A 24,368-nucleotide genomic window follows, 5' to 3' on the forward strand; every position below is an offset into this window, starting at 1 on the left:
GTGAGAAAAAGAATGTGTGTGTGTATATATATATATATATAATGTGTGTGTATATTTATATATATAAATAAAAGACTGGGTCACTTTGCTGCACAGCAGAAATTGACAGAATGCTGTACATCAACAACAAAAAATTTTTTTTTCTTTTTAAAAAGGAGCTGGAGTTCTTGTCGTGGCTCAGTGGTTAAGGAATCTGACTAGGAACCATGAGGTTGCTGGTTCGATCCCTGGCCTTGCTCAGTGGGTTAAGGATCCAGCATTGCCCTGAGCTGTGGTGTAGGTTGCAGATGCCGCTCGGATCTGGTGTTGCTGTGGCTCTGGTATAGGCCAGCGGCTACAGCTCCAATTAGACCCCTAGCCTGGGAACCTCCATGTGCCTCGGGTGCGGCCCTAGAAAAGGCAAAAAGACAAAAAATTTAAAAAAGGAGCTCAGTAAAGGGTCTCACACCCCTAAGACCTCTCCAACTTTTTGCACACCAACCATAATTTGGATTCTTTGGAGATTTCCTCCTCATGCAAAATTCACTACTTGATGAAAGCACCAGAGCATGATGATTTAGCAAACATTCTAGAGACAGTCTGCGTTCAAATCCTGATACTAGCTATATGCCCTTAGGCAGACATCTTAACCAGTTAAAATATGGAAATAAAAATAATGCCTTACAAAGTTCTTGTAAGGATTACACAATATAATAAATTTTAAAAGCTTAGTATAGTTCTTGGCATGCAGTAAGCCTTTAATAGCATTTATTTACAAACAATGTGTGCTATAAGCAAAGTGCTCTATAACATTGCAACAAATTGGAAACTAATGCAGACTGGGTCCCTACCCTTAAGAATTTTCAGTCTGGTGGGAGTAATAAAACAGATAACTATAATAAAAATGGATAAAAGATATTCAGATAAATTACTGACTGCAAATATTCATTAAAGATGGTTGTAATGTCTTTGTTATCCTGCTATTGGATATAATTCCCTTCTCCTTAAATATGGGTTGGCCCTAATAACTTGCTTAAATAACAAGTGTAATAGAAATGATGTTCTAAGATTCTGCCCTGCTCTTTAGTTAGAACACTTTCTCTGAGAGAAGTCAGCCATTATGGAAGAGCCCAAGCATCTGGAACCATCACATTATAAGGAAGCCCAAGATATGGATCAAGTGAACCTGCATAGACAGAATACTAGCCATCCAAGCTCAGGAATCAAATACATAAGTAAAAAAGCATCTTGGAGTTCCCATCTTGGCTCAGCAGTTAATGAACCTGACAAGCATCCATGAGGATGTAGGTTCGATCCCTGGTCTTGCTCAGAGGGTTGAGGATCCAGCGTTGCTGTGAGCTGCAGAGACAGCTCGGATCCCGTGTTCCTGTGACTGTGGCATAGGCCCATGGCTACAGCTCCGATTGGACCCCTAGCCTAGCAAATTCTGTATGCCCTAAAAAGACAAAAAAGGACCAAAAAAAAAAGAAAGCATCTCGATGACCCCATAAAGACAATGTGTAGAAGAAATGAGAATCCAAATACCAGCCAGAACTGAGTCCTCAGACCTATGGCCCCCAGTCAAGCCATCCCAGTCAACTAACAAAATATTACTTGAGTTCTCCTTGTGGCTCAGCATAACGAACCTGACTAGTATCCATGAGAATGCAGGTCCAATCCCTGGCCTCGCTCAGTGGGTTAAGGATCCAGCATTGCTATGAGCTGTGGTATATGTCTCAGACGTGGCTTGGATCCAGCATTGCTGTGGCTATGGTGCAGGCCAGCAGCTACAGATCTGATCTGACCCCTAGCCTGGGAATTTCCATATGTCACAAGTGTGGCCCTAAAAAAGCAAAAACAAACAACAAACAAACCAAGATATATAAGATATGACTTTAGATGGACCATGTAAACTCTGCTACAGATGACTTATTTCAAATGGGACTACAAGAGTTGTCTGCATGCCTGAATGAAGAAAATAGTGTGTGCAAAAAAGAATTAGTATAGCAAGCCTAAGCCTGGGACTACTTTCCTTAGAAATGTCTGCTTGCAAGATTGGCCCTTGGCTGTCATCTGGGAACTTAGCTAGTAAACTTCCCTGCACTGGTAGAAAACTTTCCCTAAATGACAAGGGTGGCTCACTAGAGCTAGACTGTGTGCATGGTATGCTTTATGCTGACATCTGCTTTTCTTCTGGGATTTGGAATTTGGGTATGTGATGGGAAGAGAGTGCCTATTTGACCAGCCTCCTGTAAAAACCTTGAGCAACAAGTCACTAATGAGCTGCCACAGGAGACAATACCTTGCTCACAACTCATTGCTGAAGGAAGGGATCCACTGGGTCAGGAGAAGACTTTTCTCCCAATTTCTCCCCACACATCTTTTCCCTTTTCTGACTTTGCTTTGTATCTTTTCATGGTACTAAATCTTAGCTATGAGTACATATAAGACATTGAGTTCTAAGAGATCTTTTGTCAAATCACTGGGAGTGATCTTGGGAACACCCAGTACAAAGCATTTTAAAAATTGTGAGAGAAATACCAAAGAGATATTCAACTTTCTCATAAAAGGAGGCATCGTTCCTAACTCTCCCACTCTTCCTCTCTTCTGCCTCCTTCCCAGGATATGCATATTGAAATTCCTTCCCACCTAGATCCCTGGTGGCATGGAAGCAGAATCACACTGCTGGAGGTGACAGTTTTAGCTCTTCAGCCTGAGGGAAGCCATATAACTGTTATTTTGCACACAAATACAGCAGTGGTTTGCTGTATTTTACTTTTTATCCAATTGTGTTTGCCTTGTGTGGGTTTAGTATAAGAGCTTTTATCTCACTGGGCTGTAGAAAGCATTGCAATGTCTTTTAAAATATTTACCCCAAGACTGAACTGGTGGTAAAAAGCATTTTGTTTGCAGCTATAGAGCAAGACTTAATACATTGCTGCCTAGTCACTAAAGAACTGGCATCACAACATCAGCAGGATTTATATCTGCCACATAAAATCTATGCAGCATATCCTTCAAAGCAGCATATCCATCACACACTATGTAATATTCATGGCAATTTTCAGATAATTTTCCTGATAAACTTTGTGATTATAATTTGACAAGGCTGAGAATCATTTCTTTAATCTCAGGGAGTGACGAGAGCTTAGGCATTGTGACAAGAAAAGTCCTTGGAGTTGGCTCTAGAAATCAACTTAGCATGACATATAAGAATTCAAACAATAAAACCAGTAGACTACTGAGTATTATGTGCTAAGCACTTTAAATCATGTTGTAGACACAGGACTGAGAGTTTGGAGCCCAAGTTCTCGCCCAGTTTATGTTCTAAAGATAAGACCCTGATAAATAATTCATCTTTATTGGACCTCTATTACACCAGCTGTAAAATGAGAGGGTTTGAGTGAACCATTTTCTCTATTCCAAGCATTCTATACTTCAAAGATAATACAGAGCCTGAAATATGTACCAAATGAGAAGGCACACATGTATTTCGTAGGAGGGAGAGGTTCCTGGAGGCTAAAATAGGAAATTTTAATTGCCAGAAAAGAGAGTGTTACTTCTCTTGGGAGTGGGTGGGGGTGGAGCTAGAGTGAGGCTATAGAGACAGAATCCACTCTGAGGCATCTCGGGGAAATTTCAACATGAAATAGCAATGATATTAACAATAGCTAACCATTTTGAGTATTTACTAAGGTGATGTGTATTATTTAATTCCTATAACAATTCTAGGTATTATTACTATTCCCATTTTACAGAAAAGAAATCTGAGGCACAGCAAGATTCAGAATTTTCATGAGGATACATAGCAAGTAGTAGAACTCAGATGTGAAGCAACGTGATGCTCCAAAGAATAGCTTCTAATTGCTGTTATGGTGTCGCATGGGAAAGTGATAAAATTCTTCAGAAAAGCACTATGGTTTAAGTGCAATTGACTGGAAAACCAGCATACGCAGAAAATAATAAGCCATCATCAAGAAGAATAATGGTAATTACCTTTCCTGGTGTGCTATTTGTGTGCTTTTCATTTATTAGCTCTAACCTTCAGGTGCTTTTTTTTTATTTTTGTTCTAAATTACTGTTTTACAGTTAAGAAATCTGGGCTCAGCAAGTTCAACTTTTTTGAACGAGGTTGAGAGACGTTAGGTAGGAGAGTTGGGATTCAACCCTGAGTTTGTCTAAATTCAAAAATCCCACTTATTCTGCTATGCCATGATGGATTCTTGGCAAGGAAAAAACTATTTGCAAATATTAAAAACAGCTGTATCCTACTGTATGGTTTTATTTATACGAAACTCTAGAATGGGGGAAAACTAGTCTATAGAGATAGAAAGCAGATCACTAGTTGCTTGGGGAAGGGAAAGTAGGGGTTGGCTGCAGAGACATGAAAAATTTTTGGAATGATTTTTACATCTTGATGATGGCATTGATTACATTTGCATTGTATTTGTTAAACTCACTGAATATACACTTAAAGTAGGTGCATTTCACTATATGTAAAGTGTACCACAAAAGTTGATTTTCGAAAAACCCAAGTGAATCCAGTATTTGGTCCTCTAGACAGAGGCTGCGGCCACTGGCATACACATCATTTCCTATGCATGGAATCACTGTGGTGAACATGAAACATTAGCTTTTAACATCCATTCCAACCACCTTCTATGGTACCTTCTTGTATTGCAAAGATTGAAAAGCTCCAACTTACATTTCTATGACTCCTTCCCCACTAATGCTCTGACTGTGCACTAAATATACTCAAGAGATGAGAGAGGCAGGTATGAGACCAGGGCCAGCAGCCTGCTCTGATGTTCATTGCTGCAACCAAGCAGGGTCATGCAGCCATTGGGTTTTTGTGCAATAGCATCCCAATGGCCAGTATCCAGCTTCAAGGGTGTTAGGAGTTAGTGGCTACACAGACGACAGTGTCTTAACAATCTCCAGATTGCGACTATAGCAGTGTGTGCAGGAATTCAGTGTTTCCCCAACAGACTCTTGATTTCACACATTTATGACTGGCACAGGCGGCAGCTCTGTGGGATATCATTTGATGGTTATCTCCTGGCAATTATTTCTGGAGACTCAGTTTAGAGGCTGCTCCTCCTGCTCTCCAATGATTTTGCAAGTTCATAATTACCTGTATTGAATCCCTTTTTATTCATAATTGCTGGAATGATTTCTCTGTTTCCCTGAAACTGTACACTGACCCCATTGTGAAGGGTGGTGTGGGTTTATTCAGTCACAGGGTTAACTAAAATAATCACAAGCATCATCAGGTGAAAAGCAACTTTTACTGAATACTGCCCTTCCACCAGGACGAATTCAAGTAGGTACATGTAAGGACAGCTTTCTTCTTCTCCCCATTCTACTCAAACTCCATGGTCGATCTGTCTGTTACTCCATGAATGAAATGAGGCAGGTCTCTTCACTTTTCAAGCCACTCTAAGGTTATAAAAAAATCCTTCAAATAATTTCAGCCCCCAAATCATCTCATTTCAGTCATTAAAATGCCCAGTCCAGTTCCTGTCATGGCTCAGTGGTAATGAATCTAACTAGTATCCATGAGGACACAGGTTCAATCCCTCGCCTCATTCAGTGGGTTGGGGATTCTGCATTTCTGTGGCTCAGCTCCAATTCACCTCCTAATGTGGGAACTTCCATATGCTGTGGGTGTGGCCCTTAAAAGAAAAAAAAAAAAAAAAAAAAAAAAGGTCATGCCCAAATAATAAGGAGTTCCCATCGTGGCACAGTGGTTAACAAATCTGACTAGAAACCTTGAGGTTGCAGGGTCGATACCTAGCCTTGCTCAGTGGGTTATGGATCCAGCGTTGCCATGAGCTGTGGTGTAGGTCACAGACACAGCTTGGATCCCATGTTGCTGTGGCTCTGGCGAAGGCCGGAGGCTACAGCTCCGATTAGACCCCTAGCCTGGGAACCTCCATATGCCGTGGGAGCGGCCCTAGAAAAGGCAAAAAGACAAAAAAAGAAAAAAAAAAAAAGCCCAGTCCAAGGGTAGTAGCATATAATCCATATAATCCAATGCTCTCATTCAATTTAAAGCTTATTCACACCCCAACTTGAGCTTCCTTTTGGCCTGTCATTTTGAGAAAGAGAACACGGTTGGCTTCTGCTCCATTTCTCTGTAAGACAGCTCCCCGTTGCCCTGTTCCTTCCCATGTCCTCTCCCCTACTATCCTACTCAGGTTCCTCTGGGGTTGGAATGTGATTGGAAAGAGGTACAACTAATATCTAAAAAAATCTAAACTTGGTCCGAATATAATCAGGCATGGAAACCCTCTGGCCATGACAGATTCCCACTGCCGATTCTTTCTCTGCTGGGCCACTGACATAATTCCTCAAAGACCCACAACTGCAGCCTTCCAACTTCCCACCAGTTCCTTCTAGGCTGCCCAGTGAGGAATCTTCCTCAGTTTCTACACCCAATTGTATACTCCAACTTCTTTTCGCTGAGGTCTGGCTGAGGTCCAGTTTAGCATAAAGCATTCTTGGACAGTCTTTTTTATTTCTTTTCTTTCTTTCTTTCTTCTTGGCAGCACCTGTGCATGTGGAAATTCCCAGGTCCAGGCCAGAGCTCAAACCTGCATCACAACAATGACCAGAGCCACTGCAGTGGCAATGTTGGATCCTTAACCCACTGTACCGCAAGAGAACTCCTCTTAGACAGTCTTTTCAAAAGGACTCCCAGGTAGCTCCATCCTGCCAGCCCACCAAACACATGGGAAAATTCCCCACTTCACTGTCCTGCTGTCATTGGGGGAGTGTCTGGGCCCCTACAGCTCGCCTTCCACATGAAATCTCCTGAGGCGAGCCAAGCATTAGTTCCCACATCGCTCAAGCTCTCTGCAGGCTTTCTGTCACCTGACTTGACGTGAGAGAGAAGCACGCCTCCCCTCTCCTACATGAGAAGCAGGAGAATAGCTCTCTTAAAAAAAAAAATTCCTTTCTTTTCAGCCTTATCAACTCTGCCTCCTTTTTCAGTTGAAACGGGTGACTTCACACACCAGCTCTCACAGTCTCATACTCTCCAAGCCCATCTTGCATAGGTGGCTTAGCAACTGCCTTTTGAATATGGAATTACTTGGCAATTATTTATTCGGGTTTTGGTTTTTGAAGCCATGAAATTTTGGTCTTTGTGGCCAAACGTTCTTTAATTATCACAACAGCCCTATAAGGTAATGATTAATGCTTCTACATTAGAGACGGAAAAAAAGAAAAATCTGAGGTTCAAACAGCAGAAAATGGGATTCCAACACAAATAAGTATGACTGTAAGGATCTTGCTGTTAACCAGTATGACTTTTTGTTTGACACTGAAAACACTGATAACTGTTACGAGTTGAATTATATGCCCCCAGATTCACGTAGTTCTAACCCCCAGTACTCAGAGTATGACCTTACCTGGACATAAGGTTGTTGCTGATGTAATTAGTTAAGATGAAATCATATTAGACTTGGGCAGACCTCTACTCCGATATGACTGTTGTCCTTAGAAAAATGGGAAAATCTGGATATGGAAAGGTATGTGGGGCGAAAGTCATGTAAAAACAGCAGTTAAGCTGCCACAAGCCAAGAAACTGCCGGAAGCTAGGAGAGAGGTCTGGAACAGATCCTTCTCTGGCGCATTCAGAGAGGACTTGGCCCTTCTGACACTTTAATCTTGCGCTTTTGAGCTTTCAGGCTAGGAGACAATAAATTTCTATTTTTTAAGCCAATCAGTTTGTGGCACTTTGTGAGGGTGATCTTAGAAAACTAATAAAACAGCTATGTGACAGCCATCAAAGTATGACTGAAGTTCTGGTTGAAATAAGCCTGTGTGAGAGAATATCTGAGTAATGAAGAGAAGGAAAGGCACTGTAACAGCAGAGCATGGCCTGGTGTTTGTCCATGTTGGATGACAGAAAATTGTCATTAGGAACTTTTGGAGTGGCTGCTAAATAGAAAGCTGCTAAATTAAGCTCACATTCGTAACAACAGAGAAGGACTGTTAAATTTACCTTGAAAAACCTTAAGAAAACAAATCTCCAAGCAGAATTTTACATAACTATTTCTGAGAAAGCCTAAGGAAATTTGGAAGGGGGCCAAACAAGAAGCTGTACCTATACCTAAAAGTACAGAACTAGGAGTAAATGAAAAGCCAACATACTCTAAGTCAATATTGAATATTTAAGGTTCTTGCTGGCTCTGAGAATAGGAGTGCTGAGGTACTAAAATACTTTAATACAATTCACTTATGCTTCATGGGACCTTCAAACATGTAAACAATTACAAAGTTTTTCGGATTGTAATTCATGCGCAATATGGAGACATCCCAGATCAGACAGAAAGACAGAGACAGATACACACACACATACACACTATTGTTTCAGAGACATTAGGAATTGAGTTTTAATTTCCAAAAATATTGACTCAGGTAGCACAGATATGCAATTAAATTTTAATAAAAATATACCAAAATCTCAGCGGCTTATCACAAAATGTTTTCTTTTTGGTTACCTCACAGGCCAGTGTGGGTCCGACAGCCCTCCTGCAGCTTATACCTCTGCCATCCGGAATGCTTCACCTCCACTGAGGGGAAGGGAGGGCTAGAGAAGACACAATGGCTCCTAATTGCCTTGTCCAGAAGAGATGCACACCACTTGCGTTCATGGGTCATTGGCCAGAACAAGCCCCAGGGCCCAACCTAACTGCAACTGTGGCTGGGCCAGGCAGAAGAATGTCTGGGACACTGGTGGAACACTCAGTGTTTCTGCAATAAAACCATACAGGGAATAAGTGTATAAATGACTCTAGCCCCCAAAGGGAGATGTTTGTTAAATAAAAAATCCAATGAGAATCTGAGCTCATTAATATTAATAAGGGGAGGCTACAAAGCCTCCCTATCTCTATGCAAATTATTATAGCACAGTCTGATTGCTAAAATTAGTGCTGCTCAAGAGCCCCCATTAATCTAGTAGTTCCCAGAGGAGGGCCTCACATGTGACCCCTCCCCACCAAACTAAAGTGACCCACTTATAAAAGCAAAAAGGAAGTAGGAGCTTTCAGGGGCAGCCTGGGAAGGGGAGTGGGCTGTGAGAGTTCCAGGACTTGGAAGACAGGTAAAAAGATTGAGGAGAGGGTCTTAAGAGAGAGAGGGAGGCCCAGCCAGATGGCAGCTGACAGGAGACTTGGAGAAAAAAGTGGCTAGTGATATATCCCCTGTGTCAGGACAATGATCTCCAACATTCAAGTTTAAATCATTCCCAATTCTTTCTGAGCTGTAGTCCTGGCTACAGTCTAAACGATACTAAAAATCTGTTATCCCAGAGAAAGCACCAGGCCTTGGAAATAACTGTATAGACCTTTAGAGCAAACCCACTATCTGGTCCTGTATTTTATTAAAACTCACATCTCAGACCACATGTCCCCTTTTTTTTTAATTCAAAAAATATTGTCACTGTGGAAATCAGTCCTGTAGGAAAATGAAAAAGAAAGAACTTTCTGGGTTTGGGGGAGGCCCCACAGAGAAGCAGACAACAGCACAAATTTGAGAGTAGGTCCAGGCAGCACAAAAAAACTTTATACATTTTCATTATGTTCTATTTGTAACAGTTAATCCTTGAGGAACACCAAAGAAGCTTAAAGAAAAAAAAAATAGCTACTGGAGATGGGGAGTGGGGGAATAAGGCGAATGAGGGCAGGGGCAGGAGTGAGAATTTTCACTATGTATCTTTTACATTGATTTTTAAACCAAGTGAATATGTTATCTATTCAAGACTGTAAAAGTAATTAGGAAAACAAAGGTCTTCGAACTACCACATCCTTTGGGAGCACAAAAGAATAGAAACAGAACCTATCCAGAGTGAACCAGTGAAGGTGGATGGTAGCCACAGGAAGAACGTCACTTTTAGCACCAGCAGAAAATGGGGACCCAGGAGCATCTGACTCAACTCCTCATCCCTCAAAGTTTCAGAGCTATTTGCATGGAGGTGATATCAGGCTTTCACACATATGGGATGGGAGTTGGATACTTTGAAAATTTGGCTGTTAAGAGGAAAGAATGGGCCAAGGAGAATGGGAGGATTTGGGGACATTCAGGTGGCAAACACTTGGATTATACCAGCATGATCTTCAGGGCTCTTGACAGTTTGACCTGGTCATGTCTGTGTCTCACTCCTCTCCTTAACTGGAACACTTCTCATCAAGGACCAGTCCAGGCCAAATTTTGAGGGCACTGGATGAATAAAAAATTAGGAACCTTACAGTCTGGTGGATAAAAACAGACTTACAAACAACAAGGTATTATTAATGCTCTAAGAGGAAAATGTACAGTTTCCGTGGGAGCAGAAGTGAGGCGTGGTCAACCATGCTCATGTGAGATCAGGATATGAGGCTTCCTGGTCAAGGGAAAGCTTGAGCCAAATCCTGGGAGGTAAATGGATATGCCAGCAGGTAGGGAGGCGAGGAGGGCACTCTTGCAAAGCGATCTGTGCACAGGCTCAGAGGGATGACACAAGATGGGGTTTCAAATATGTGCTGTGCAGGTGACCCGATGTGGTAAAAAAGCAAAGAAAGGAGATGTTAAGAAATGCAGCTGGAGAAGCAAGAAGAGAGGTCTTGTTTGCCTTGGACTTTATTCTCTGGATGGTGGGGTAGCAGTAAGGTAAGTCAGAGATATCCTGCAGGTATTTGTTAACACTGGCTTCAGTAGCAAGGACTGACTGGGTCTACAGGAGGGACATAAGACTGGAAGTTGGCGAGCCGAGTTAGAAGACCATTGTTAATGAGAAGAACGTTGGAGAACAGCTGAAATGAGGCACTGCCATTATACTTAGCATTCTGCTGTGATCTGTGAGGGTTCTCATAAGTCATTTCATATCTCTGATGATTCAGCATTTTGATCTACGAAGTTATCTGCTTTACAGAGGTATCATGAGGATTAAACAAAACAGCATGTGTAAAGTAACCTGGCACACAGAAAGTGTTCAATTAAAGGTAAGAAACATGATGCCCCAAATGCACTATAGGCCAAGGATCTCAGTACCCTCACTTTTGGGAAGCCATGGTGCATTGTGGGTATTTCAGTTACCTATTGCTGCATGGTAACAAATTTCACCAAAATGCAGTGGCGTAAAACAACCACCATGAACCCTGTGAGTTGTCTGGGTGGTTCTTGTGCTGGTCTTACTGGGGCTACCACGTATGGCTGTGTTCAGCTGGTGGCGAGGCTGTCCTAGGAGGTCAAAGGTGGTGGCTTCACCCTCACGTCTGTGGCCTTGACAGAGATGACCAGAATGCTGGGACTTAACTTTCACCACATGGTCTCGCACTATTCCATTATCTAATCCAAACTTTAAATGTGGTGGCTGACTTCCAAGACAGTGCAAATGGAAGCTCAAGACCTCTTCAGTTCCAGGGATTTATTGCTATGAAACAAACCATCCCAAAACAACTCAACCATTTATTTGATTTATTTGCTTATGACTCTGCAATTTGGGCAAGAATTGGCAGTTTAACTCCACTCCACATGGTATTGGCTGGGGCAGCTCAACAAAAGCTAAAGGATTCAAGGTGCCAGGCTTTGCTCATGTGACTGACACCCCAGCTGGGGGGACTGATGGGAGAAGGGAGATTGGCTGGGTTTCTCTTGCCCCACTCCCTTTCTCATCATTCAGTAATCTAGTTTCAGCTTCTTTATACAGAGGCCAGATCCCAAGAAGGCAAAAAAGGATTCTGCAAGGCCTTTTAAGGTCTAACCCTGCAAGTCATGCTGCCACATTCTATTGGTCAAAGCACATCGTGGGACTTGATCAAACTCCAGGTAAAGGAAGTAGACGCAGCCTCTTGATGGGAAATTTGGGAAAGTCAAACTGTAAAAGGGCAAGTGAAATGAGAAGAGCTAGGTGGCCATCTAGAAATGTTCTATCCCACTGGAAAAGCACTAGTTTGGAAGATCTACACACTTGACTACAGAGTCTCATTCCATCAGTCATTAACCAATTTCTCTCAAATTTAGTCAACTTAGATTGATTGCCCAATACCTGGTCTGTCTTTCTAAGTATGAGTATGCCACCTGTGAGAACAATCATTTGGGATCCACCACTAGATCTGAATACATGAAGGGAAAGATTCAGTGGAAATCATTCCTCTATCTTCAGATTCTAACATGATACCTGGCATTAGTAATAGACTAAAGTATTCAGTAAGTATGTATATTGAATTATTAAATAAGTAGTAATAAGTAAATAATAATAAATAAGCAACATTAGCTATTTACAAGGCACTTTTCATATACCAGGGACTATTCTAAACATTCTAGATATACTGATGATTCATTTAAGTATTACAAGGTAGGCACTATTATTCTCCACTTTCATATTAGGAATCTGGGGCACAAAAGGCTAAATAGTTTGCCCAAGATTATGCAGCTAGTATATGGTGCTGTAGATCTGGAGCCACCTGATCTGACTCCAGAGCCCTGCTCTGAAACATCAGGTTTTGCTGCCTTCGTGCAAGTGTAAATTGCGGTGAAGACGGGATTGAAAACTAAAGAAACAATAGACTTGGAATGGGATAATTATCCAAAACCTCAATCATGTAGAAGCATTCTAGTATGCTGGTTAAGACGATAGAGTATTGAGTCAGATAGATAGTGATTTAAAGTTCAGCTCCACCAAGTACTACTCTACTACTTTGGATGGGATGCTCTCCAAGCTTTCCATTTTCATCTGGAAAATAAAAAAAAAAGTCTAAGAACAGTACCTATCTCATAGGACTGTGGTGATGCTCAAAAGAGCTATGCAAGTACAGTCTTTATCTCAGTGTTCCTATACAAAGAAAGTTCAGTAAATACTCACCATCAATCACATGGATAAGGAAGAGGGAAATCCAACAGTAAGGCAATTCTTAAAAGAAAAAACCAGGGTAGAATGCAGGTACATGTACACTTTACAGGATAAAATTTCCCCTCAAAAGTTTTTCTTTAACTTTTTATCAATACAAAAAACCTAAGAAGTAGAAATTAGAAAGTCAAGAGAAGTTTGAGCATCAAAAATGTCATTTGGAAATGTCATTTCCACTGTGGCTCAGCAGGTTAAGGACTTGGTATTGTCTTTGTGGGGATGAGGGTTTGATCCCTGGCCTTGTTCAGTGGGTTAAGGATCCGGTGTTGCTCTAAGCTGCAGCGTAGGTCACAGGCATGGCTTGGATCCAGTATTGCTGTGGCTGTGGTGTAGGCCACAGCTGCAGCTCCAACTTGACCCCTGGCCTGGGAACTTCCATATGTGGCAGGTGGGGCCATAAAAAAAAAATGTCATTTGACTGAGTCACTCTGCTGTACAGTAGAACCTGGCACAACATCAGCACAACTATACTTTAAAAAATTTTTAAAAACCAAAAAAAAAGTCATTTGAGCATTAAAAATGTCATTCTTTCATCAAGAATGCTGTACTGACCTTCTGGAAGAGGTAGATTATATCAAAAAAGTTTTTAAGGGGTTATAAAAGAAGAAAAAAAGGTTAGGTAAAATAGAAAAGCATTATACATCTCAAGAGTCAGGAGGACTACTCAGTGAACAAAACACAGAAAATGATTGGTCTATAAGAAAAGAAAAAAACCCACAGCTGGCTAAAAAAGCTAACATAGCTAACGCAAGTTTTTAAATTAAGGTTTAAGAACACGCTAAAGAAAATCAATATGTAAACACCAAGTGATGAAAAGTTTGAAACCTTTTGATGCAGGATTTATTAAAAGTTCATGCTAGCTAAGTTGAATAAGACTGTGATTGATATCTTATAAAAGAAAAATCACAGATGTGGTCACTGGAGTTGTCTATATATACATATACACATACATATATACATATATACACATATATATACACACACACACACACATATATATATATACACACACAATATATATATATATATATATTTGGCACACCAATGGAACCTTCGTTAGAAAATTAGCAAACAATTTCTGTTGAAATCAAAAATGATGCATCTTAAATTCTGTTGGCAAAGATGACAGCCGAGGGAGCCCTCCTGGAATTCTGCCTTGTCCTTCCTTAATCCATCCTTTCTTACCTCCCTCAGGCAAGGGCAAGTGGAAGAAGAATCTGAGTGAAAGCAGTGGTGGTGGGAATGAGGTGGGGGAAGCTTCCTAGGCTACTGCTTCCTTGTTTCTATCACAGAAACACAACCAATAAAGGGTTTGCTTTTCATGCAGAAATTAGACACTTTTTTGCTTCCAATTATGAATACAATTTTAAGTAGATTATATAACTGCATGGATCTTTTATAGGAGGACTTTCATAAAAGGTTCTACAAGACCAGAGGTTCTTCAAGGTATACAGTGTTCCTTTTTTACTTTACATGTTCATTATGCAGTTCTGCAGATTGTAAGTGATGCAGCATTATAAGCAATTTTTTTTTTTTTTCTTTTTAGGGCCTCATCCACCCTCCATATGAGGTTCCCAGGCTACAGGTCAAATGCAGCTGTAGCCTTCAGCCTTTGCCACAGCCACAGCAACATCAGATCCAAGCCACGTGTGACCTATACCACAGCTCACAGCAACGCCAGATCCTTAACCCACTGAGCAAGGCCAGGGATCGAACCCACAACCTCATGATTACTAGTCAGATTCATTTCCGCTGAGCCACAATGGGAACTCTTTATTCTTTTTTTTTTATAAGCACTTTTTGGAAAAGCAGCAGAAAACAATATTTTAGGTATAAAAGCATAAGAGTGCTTTGAAAGAGAAGATAATATACAAGGCTCCTTGATTTTCTTTGATTGGAAAAATGGGATTCATTCAATCATTTGTGAAATATATGATATGTGCCAGGCACTGTTCTAGACACTGGGGAGATGGCTATAAACAAGACACAGTTCCCATTTTCTTGGGCCTTGAATTCTAATGGAGCAAAACAGACAGTAAACAGAAGATATATAAAAAATGACTGAGTTCTGTGAAGGAAGAATATTCAGGGTAAAGAAAGGAGGGAAGAGATTATAAGTCTCTTTAGGTTTATTCCTCCACCTTTCAAAGGTTTACTCTCACACCAAAAACCTGGCATTTAGTAAGTACTGAATTAATCTTTGTTGAATTAATTAACCAGAGATGTGCCTGGTAAGCACAAGTCTCCAGAGTGTTGTGAGCATGGTGGGCATGCCAGAGTGTGATAGGTCACAGGGACCAATGCAATTGAAGAAACCAGAAAGGAAGCACAAAACTTCTGGGGCCCTCCTCACGTGGTTCTTGCCTGGTGAAAACATCCTCTACCCCCAGGAGGGAGCCTAGGAATGCAGGGCTGGGCAGGTCTCCTCATATGGCCACCACGCGGGGCATGAAGCAATACTTAGTCACAGAAGTTGTTTCATTGGGCACACATCCTGATGCTTTCTGGGCCTTAGCTAATCCCCAGAACACCCTACCCTGTCTTCTTTAGGCCCTTGCGCACAAAAGATCTCCTATTTCTCTGAAAACAGGATTACAGTACCTTTGAGTAAGGGCCCAGAATTTAGAAAAGCCAGTTTATCTTCCCTGGAGGGTAAAAGGGCCCAGATCTTAGAAATTCTGAAGGACAAAGACCTTCTTTTATCCACTCTCAACACTGAGTTTGTATATGAATACCTACCATTCCACTGTTCCTAGTTCACCTGCCTCCCCGCCCCCACCCTGCATGCCTTTTCAATGGGCCTCCACCTTGCTAGTCCTGTTATTTGAACATTGGCAGAAACTAAAATGGTGTTGGAAGTCAAAAGTCAAAGTGATACAAGTGAATCAAGTTTTTACACAAACAATAATGAAAGAAGATTTGATTTTTGACCAAGGGCTTAAGAGATGATCAGGAAGACCATGTTTAATCAATTATAAATGATATAGCTACTCCATAGAAGTATATATACCTAGATGGAGGCTTGTGGGGACAAATCTAACACTGACTTCCTGAACTTTCATATTAGTTGAAGGCTACAACATAAATGGGGTTTTTTTAGTAATGGAAGAATCAATTGCTTCTATTTTTAAAAATAGATACTATTATTAAAATGCTCTTTTCACTAAAATATATTTTTAATTGACAGTTCTTCTGAGAGAAATTTGGAGACAAAAGTACCACATTTATTACAAAGGGCAAAACAAAATGACTCTATTGTTTTAATCTGCAAAGGTGGGACCTGGCTGACCAAGAAACAAGGGTATTTTCATGTTCAGGAACCAATACAACTTAAAGGTAATCAGATGAGCTAATGCTTATGTTAAGCAGTAAATCAGAAAGTGAGTCAAGTTCAAGTACATTGAAACAAATGATTCCAAGAAAAGCAACTGCCCAGAGAGGAATAAAAATGAGAAAATAAGGGCTTACCTACATAACAGCAATAAACTATTAACTAGATAACTATCATCTCTGGTATTCAAATATGGCAGTAAAACAAACTTGATACCACTCTTATGCATATCTCTGGAAGGAAGATGTAAATCTAAACTCATGCAAATTTAAATATACACAATATAGATGGAAACTAACATTTGAGGGGTTTTATACCTATTTCATCCTCCTCAAAACATACTAAAATGGACATTAACATATCCATTTTAGGTGTGCTAAAAATGTCTCACAGGAGTTCCTGTTGTGGTACAGTATAAACGAATCCGACTAGGAACCATGAGGTTGCGGGTTCAACCCCTGGCCTCGCTCAGCAGCTTAAAGATCTGGCATTGCCATGAGCTGTGGTGTAGGTCACAGATTCGGCTCAGATCCTGCGTTGCTGTGGCTGTGGCATAGGTTGGCAGCTGTATCACAATGAGCACATGATGAGGCTCAAGGTCTACTGGAAGCCAAATCTTCCTGATCAGTTCTAAGCAGTTTTTGTCACATCCTCAATGGCTATATCATTTTTTTAAAGGTTGTGCCCTGCCCCCTTCCCTTCTGTTTCAGTACTGGTCTCTTGTTGGACACTTTTCCTTTAAAAAAACCCCTGAAAAAAAGAAGGCCTTTAATACCCAGAGGAGTGAGATGGGGTAAAAGGAAAAGCCACCATCATCTGAAAGATTAGACAGTGGTGAAACTCACTGTACAAATGACTGTGGGAAGCCAGAGGTGGAGAACGGTGGTCTTTACATCTCTCATCTGAGATAACAGTAGTAGCAACAGTAATAATACCAACAATAGTAGCAGCAATAGCAGCTAACATCTTTTGAAGGCATAACTGTCAAAATCTACATTAAGCAATTTGCATCCATTACATTGTTTGACTGCGATATCCCTCTGAGTTAGATGTTCTTATTTATTCTCATTTTACAGGTAAGAAAACTGAAGCCTGTGGAGCAATTTGGTCCCAGAGCTCTTAACCACTATATTATAGATTCTTAATCACTGCATTACAGATTTCATATATAAATATCCTATCCTTAGTAGGGAAATTTCTCCCCCCTTCCCCCCCTGCCCTGAGGCATATGGAGTTTCTAGGCCAAGGATCCGATCTGAGCCACAGTTGCAACCTACATGGCAGCTGCAGCAACACTGGATCCTTTAATTCACTGTACTGGGCAGGGGACTGGACCTGCATCCTGGTACTGCAGAGAAGCCGCCAATCCAAGCTGCAGTGTGCCACACAGGGAACTCTAGGAAATTTCAATTTTTAACAAAAATTTTATTCTATTTCTTGATAAATGATACCTTCACATTATTATGCTAAGATTTATTATCTCTACAGTTTTTTTCCACCACAACTACTTAAAATGCAAGAACCATTCTTAACCTGTGAGCCATACAAAAACAGATGGTGGGCTAGAGTTTTCCAATCCCTGGTTTGGAGAAAAGATCATGACTATCATCACAAGTAAATTCATAGCACACTCAGTGTGTGTATGTGTGAGTGTGTGTGTGTGCATATGACTTTCTTTAGTATAAAAACACTCCTTTTGGTGCGGCTATATTAAAAACTATTTAGATGTTCTATGATGGTACTCACCAGTTTTTTTTTTTTGACCTCTAGAAATGCAGCTAACATTTACAAAGAGATTAATAGATGCCAAGGTCTATATTACAGTGATGTTTATGCATTATCTCCTGGATGTTCTCACAAAAATCCTGAGGTAGGTACTACTACCCTTTCATATTTTGTGAGAAAACTGAGGCTTAGAGAAGGGAAATAACTTTCTTAAATGACTCAGTGGCTAGCAACAGAGCTGGGAATTCACTGAAGCAGTTTACAACTCATCAGAAACTTATTGCTATTGGAAAATTTTAACTTAACTCTATAAACTATTTAAGATTAATCCATTTGTGCTGTCTCAATAACTAGATACACAATACACATTAACATTCAAATTAAATATCTTTGGCCCCTATCTATCACAAAAACAATAAATTTTTATGCCCCTCCAAGGGGTTTACTTAGGATTGGGGATATATTTGACATAACAAAACATGAAAGTCTGCTCTTCTTGTGATTTTATTTGCTTTTGCATCACATAGGCAACATCTGCCCCTCTGCTACATAGTGCCTCCTGTCACCAGGTCTCTTAGGCATCACTACAGATGGGGTCCCAGCTCTGTTGGACCATGACAATACCATATGTGGATATGCCATAATTTGATGTGGCTCCAAGGAAGGAGGGCTGATGTACAAGGCCAAACGTATTTACCTCCAGTTTACTTACTCAAGGCTAGTTTTTCCTCAGCACACAGTTCTGCCCCCTCTCTTTTCCTTTCTTTTTCCCCCCAGTGAAAACCCCATCCAATGACAATGCCTTCAGGTTTCAGGAGGTACCAAGGAGTTATAACTAATCAGCATGGCAAATTTAAGATTTACATCAGGCAAATATAAAGGGAGACTAAATTAGAAACAGACAAAAGTTACACTATTTATAAATGATGTTAAATGAGTTGAAATCATGCAATGCTCTGAAAATAAAATATAAGGTAAAGATGATGAGATTATAAGTAAATTTTCTCCCCCTAACTATTCTAAAATAAATAAATTACTGTAAATTTTTTAGTTAATGGGAAAAAAAGAAGTAGTGACCCAGTTTTTCAATAAACACTACTATGAGATACAGAAAACAGGATTAATTTACTTTGGGGGAAAAATAATTAAAGCTATGTAAAAGTTCTACTTTGTCAGTGAATGAGTTTTTACATAGAATTTCACTAAGCATCAGAAAACTCTGGATCTATTTCCTGGCTCATCCACGGTCCATTTGTTTATCTTGCAACAAATCTGAAACACAGTTTGCTCACCTTGATCCAAAAAATTTTTCTTTGATTTCATATTCCTAGCCCTCTGGTAACTAGTAATATGGATGAGCCTTTCCTTTTCCCCTATGAGGTTTCTCTTGAAATTCATAAATCTATTCTTTAACCCATATATCCATACATCTATCCATCTGTTCAATTAACATTTATCGGCAATTGTATTGTGCCTGACACTTAGTTGAAGCATCTCCTATGATTTCTTGCTGAAGCTTGCTGACTAGGTAGATTTCCCAGGGAGAAATATTTCATGAGTTCTTGCATATTCACAATTGCTTTGTTTTACTGTAGCTTTTATACTTAAAAGCAAGTTCGGGTATGTATAAAAATCACTGTTTTGTATTTTCTTTCCTTGAGTAACTTAAATGCTTTATTGTCCTATGCTGTGGATCAATCTGATGAATACATGATTTTCTTTTTCCTTTATAAGTGACTTGACCTGTGTGTCTGAATATCCAGAGAGTTTTTTTTTCTTTTTGTCTAGTCTTACTAGAATATGTATTTATAGTTTTACCGGAATATGTATTGGTGGTGTTGACAATTTTGGGTTCATTTTCCCAGTTTAATGGTGTGTTCTTTCAATATATATATTTAATTTTTAAAAATTATAATAAAATCCTATATTATAGATTTTTGTATTTGTTTTGTTCTTTTGCTTTCATTTTTCCTCCTCCAACATAAGTTGTACATGTTGGACCTTCTTTTCCTGTCTTATATACTATCTTTCTCTTGAATCTTTTTTTTTTCTTTTTCTTTTTTTGCTTTTTAGGCCCGTGCCCGTGGCATATGGATGTTCCCAGGCTAGGGGTCAAATCAGAGCTATAACTGCTGGCCTACACCACAGCCATAGCAACGTGGGATCCGAGGGGCATCTGTGACCTACACCACAGCTCATGGCAACACCGAATCCTTAACCCACTGAGCAAGGCCAGGGATCAAACCCACAACCTCATGGTTCCTAGTCGGATTCGTTTCTGCTGCGCCACGACAGGAACTCCCTTGAATCTTTTTTCTTTTCCCTCCTTTCTCAACTCTTTTTTTTTTGATGCGGGGAAAGCTGCACCCACAGCATTTGGAGGTTCCTGGGCCAGGGACTGAATCCAAGCTGCAGCTCCTTTTTTTGTCAACATTATTTCCCAAATTTTATTACTGAAAATAGCATACTAGGTTGTTTCAGAACAACGTGAAAGGATTTGAAGATCCAGAAAATAAAGGACTCTCAGAAAGCAGAGCCTGGTGGGTGGCGTTGAGATATCTGCCTGTTTGAGAACAGTAGGTGAGTGGAAGAAAAGTAGTTCTGAATTACATTAGTCCCAACTGATGGTTAGCCATCTAATTTTTGAGTTTCCTAGTTCTAATGCATGCTGTTCTTTTATAGTTTTTATTGTTTTCTTAAGTTCTTTTAGATAAATTTTTTAGTTTTCATTTTTTTGTCTTTTTTTTTTTTTTTTTTTAAGGGTCGCACCTGAGGCATCTGGAGGTTCCCAGGCTAGGGGTCTAAACGGAGCTACAGCTGCCAGCCTACTCCAGAGCCACAGCAATGCCAGATCTGAGCCGCATCTGCAACCTACACCACAGCTCACAGCAATGCCAGATCTTTAACCCACTGAGCAAGGCCAGGGATCAAACTCGCAACCTCATGGTTCCTACTCGGATTCGTTTCCACCGCGCCATGATGGGAACTCTTTCATCTGCTTTTTGATTGTATATTTTCTAGAGTGCATTATTTAGTCCACTTTTTAAAAATAATGGTATATTCAGTGTTCACCAATATTCTTTTCTGCTGTTCATGCATAAACAATTTGAGTGTACCGTGATGATTTTTTTTTTTTTTTGTCTTTTTTTTGTTGTTGTTGTTGTTGGTATTTCTTGGGCCGCTCCCGCGGCATATGGAGGTTCCCAGGCTAGGGGTCGAATCGGAGCTGTAGCCACCAGCCTACGCCAGAGCCACAGCAACGCGGGATCCGAGCCGCGTCTGCAACCTACACCACAGGTCACGGCAACGCCGGATCGTTAACCCACTGAGCAAGGGCAGGGACCGAACCCGCAACCTCATGGTTCCTAGTCGGATTCGTTAACCACTGCGCCACGACGGGAACTCCTGTACCGTGCTTTTAGAAAGTGGTTCCTGGAGTTCCCTTCATGGCGCAGTGGTTAACAAACCCAACTAGGATCCATGAGGATGAAGGTTCGATCCCTGGGCTCACTCAGTGGGTTAAGGATCCAATGTTGCTGTGAGCTGTGGTGTAGGTCACAGACATACCTCGGATCCCACGTTGCAGTGGCTGTGGTATAGGCCAGCAGCTCTGATTCGACCCCTAGCCTGGGAACCTCCCTATGCCACGGGTATGGCCCCCAAAAGCCAAAAAAAAAAAAAAAAAGTGGTTCCTTTGTAGGAGATTGGGAGGCCCCAAGGTACCTTTCCTATCTTCACTGCTTGGGGGTCTTTCTTCTACTGTCATCACAAAGAAGATATTGCGGGGGGGAATACAACCTTAGATTTTTTTTTTTTTTTTTTTTTTTTTGTCCTTTTGCCTTTCCAGGGCTCCTCCTGAGGCACATGGAGGTTCCCAGGCTAGGGGTCTAATCAGAGCTGTAGTCGCCGGCCTACGCCAGAGCCAGGTAACGTGGGATCTGAGCCACGCCTGCAACCTACACCACAGCTCACAGCAACGCCGGATCCTTAACCCCTAATCGGATTCGTTAACCACTGAGCCATGACGGGAACTCCAGATTTAAACAGCCTTTCTGTGTAGTCATACCCACTATCAGAGATCTGCCTTCTCCGGAGTTCTACCCGAGTTTGATCCTTTTCTCTCCTTTGCCCTCAGAGTTCCTATTGTGCTCAATCTGAATTTTTTTTCACATCAGCATTTTCCTTACGAAAGGAGTTTTATTAGATATTTCTGAGTTATTTGAGAACTTAGGCCACTGCAGTACCTTCTGATCTCTCCATAGTCCCTTAGTATGTAGTTGTGCTCCTTTTCTTCCACTCACTCATAATTGGAGCCTGGAACCGTCTCCTTTCCACTGCTATTCTCTTACTATTCATTTGCTAATAATCCTTTTCAAAGAGGGACTCTTTTTGAGAATCTGTTGGCAAGTGCTGTATTGCAGTGTTCATAGAACCATTAAGACTCTCTTTTTTCTCCACTAGCTCTGCATAACAGTAAACCTAGGCATGTCCTGTATGGGTTCTGCATCATCTGTGGTTTGGGTGAAGCAACACCCACCAGAGTTCTAAGGTCCATGGGGACGTTTTGGTTTTCTGGAGGATGCTGTGAGAGGGGTCTTTTGGTTTTCTGGATGATGCAGTGAGACTAATTTTTCTTTTGCCATTCTAGTTATTTAGTATGTTTTTGGAAAGAGATTAGAAAATTTCAAAAACCATGCATCATGAGCTTGCCCTGAGCTAAAAGTCAAGATGAGTTTGTTTGTTTGTTTGTTTGTTTATTTATTTTAGCTTTTTAGGGCCACATCCATGGCACATGGAAGTTCCCAGGCTAGGGGGTCAGATCAGAGATATAACTGCCAGCCTATACCACAGCCACAGCAACATGGGATCCGAGGCGCATCTGCAACCTACACTACAGCTCGCAGCAACACCTACTGAGTGAGGCCAGGGATCGAACCTGCAACCTCATGGATCATGGATCCTAGTCGGGTTCCGTTAACCACCGAGTCACTAAGGGGAACGCCAAGATGGGTTTATTTTTAGATCAAAGAAATAGTCACTGATTTTGCATCACTCCACTGTCTTAACTGGCTTCTAATGTAGTTTTTGTTCAACTTAACTGTTTATTAGCTTCCTTAAAGATATTCTTTCGAAGTATAATCAGCCTCTGTTTCAGGGTTGCCCATACTCTGAAACTGCTTTCATTTCTTCACCAACTCTCTTCAAAGTATAGCTTCATTAGGTAGCCTCACTCAGAGTATATACATCTATGTTCTGAACAGTTTCTTCAATCAATGAGATTCTTTTTCCTTTAAAATTAGACTTCATTTGAGAATTTCCTTATGCTAAAACTGTTGGATTTCCTCTTAGGCATGTTTCAAATTGTTCTTTGTATTTCAGGAGCCACAGTCAGAATGCTTCCGTTAATGTTCAGAGGACTCACTAAATTGAAAATGGTTTCCCCAAGTTAATACTGAATTATCTTCGCAGTGCATTCCTTCCAAATGAAAAACTGGCACATTCAAGCCCGTTACCCTCTCATTACTGAAACTGACATATTTCTCAGATGAATAGAGGAAAATCACTGTATTTCTCTGTGATTTTATGGATTCCCTTCTACTCTTCAGAACGTATTAGAATGCCTCCTTCTTCTTCTCTACGGAAATGACATTAAATGGGGACAGGCGTAGGAGTGGGGAAAGCTGACTGAGTCTCCAGGGATCTACTACATGGCTTTGTACTTGACACTGTTTGTTAATTCAATCAACATTCGACCTTCCAGGAGTACCTCCTATGTGCTAAGTTTCATGTTAAGTAGAAAAGATAAATAAGAAATCATCCTCCAAGGGGGTGCTGGAGTTAGATGTGGATTGGAATCCTCATCCATTTTTCACCAGCAGGTGAACTGAGTTACCTATTTGATCTCATTGAGCCTCAATTTCCATATCTGAGTACTAGTCCTACATGATATAGCTGCTGTGAAAATTTAACATATTTATGCTTTATATATTATATAAAAACACATACTTGCACACAAATGTATATATATGTATATATTTGTATGTATGTATAGGTATTTATATATATATTAAATTTTTACAACAACTCTATCATATAGGAAATTTACATATAGGTATGTATGTAGTAGGCAGTACTCAGTAAATGTTTGCTCCCTATGGATAATGTCACAATCTACTTGTAACTTGGAAATGTTTCTTCCCCTTTTACCTCTGCAGACACACAAAATGGTTGTTACTTATAGCCCACTGATTTTCTTAACAAAATGAATTAAAATGGATTGTGTTTTAAGATACTCTTCCTTTCTCAAATTGCGTGACATTTGTAAAATGAATGAGACAACCATCAGGGTTCTTGATCTGAGATCATAAACTCCTAAGGAGTTCAGGGAGTTTTTGTACCTTCTGAAATAGCATGCAAATTGGGTATGTTTGTGACTTA

The 24,368-nt window shown here is 40.6% G+C and overlaps 1 long non-coding RNA gene across 7 annotated transcripts in view; it reads right to left on the reverse strand.

Annotated features, from left to right (window-relative positions):
* The window catches only part of LOC102161092, a 148,709-nt gene that overhangs the window by 92,872 nt on the left and 31,469 nt on the right, over positions 1–24,368 (reverse strand). For 4 of the 7 annotated variants that reach the window (XR_002335827.1, XR_002335825.1, XR_002335824.1 and 1 more), the window contains exon 3: positions 8,490–8,742. This is a non-coding gene — a long non-coding RNA (uncharacterized LOC102161092). Of the gene's footprint in view, positions 1–465; positions 5,419–5,918; positions 8,743–24,368 lie in introns of those variants that run through there. The other 3 variants (XR_002335829.1, XR_002335826.1, XR_002335823.1) reach the window with 3 other exon arrangements.

The sequence above is a fragment of the Sus scrofa genome, chromosome 9, assembly GCF_000003025.6.
Source record: "Sus scrofa isolate TJ Tabasco breed Duroc chromosome 9, Sscrofa11.1, whole genome shotgun sequence".
Taxonomy (NCBI): Eukaryota; Metazoa; Chordata; class Mammalia; order Artiodactyla; family Suidae; genus Sus; species Sus scrofa.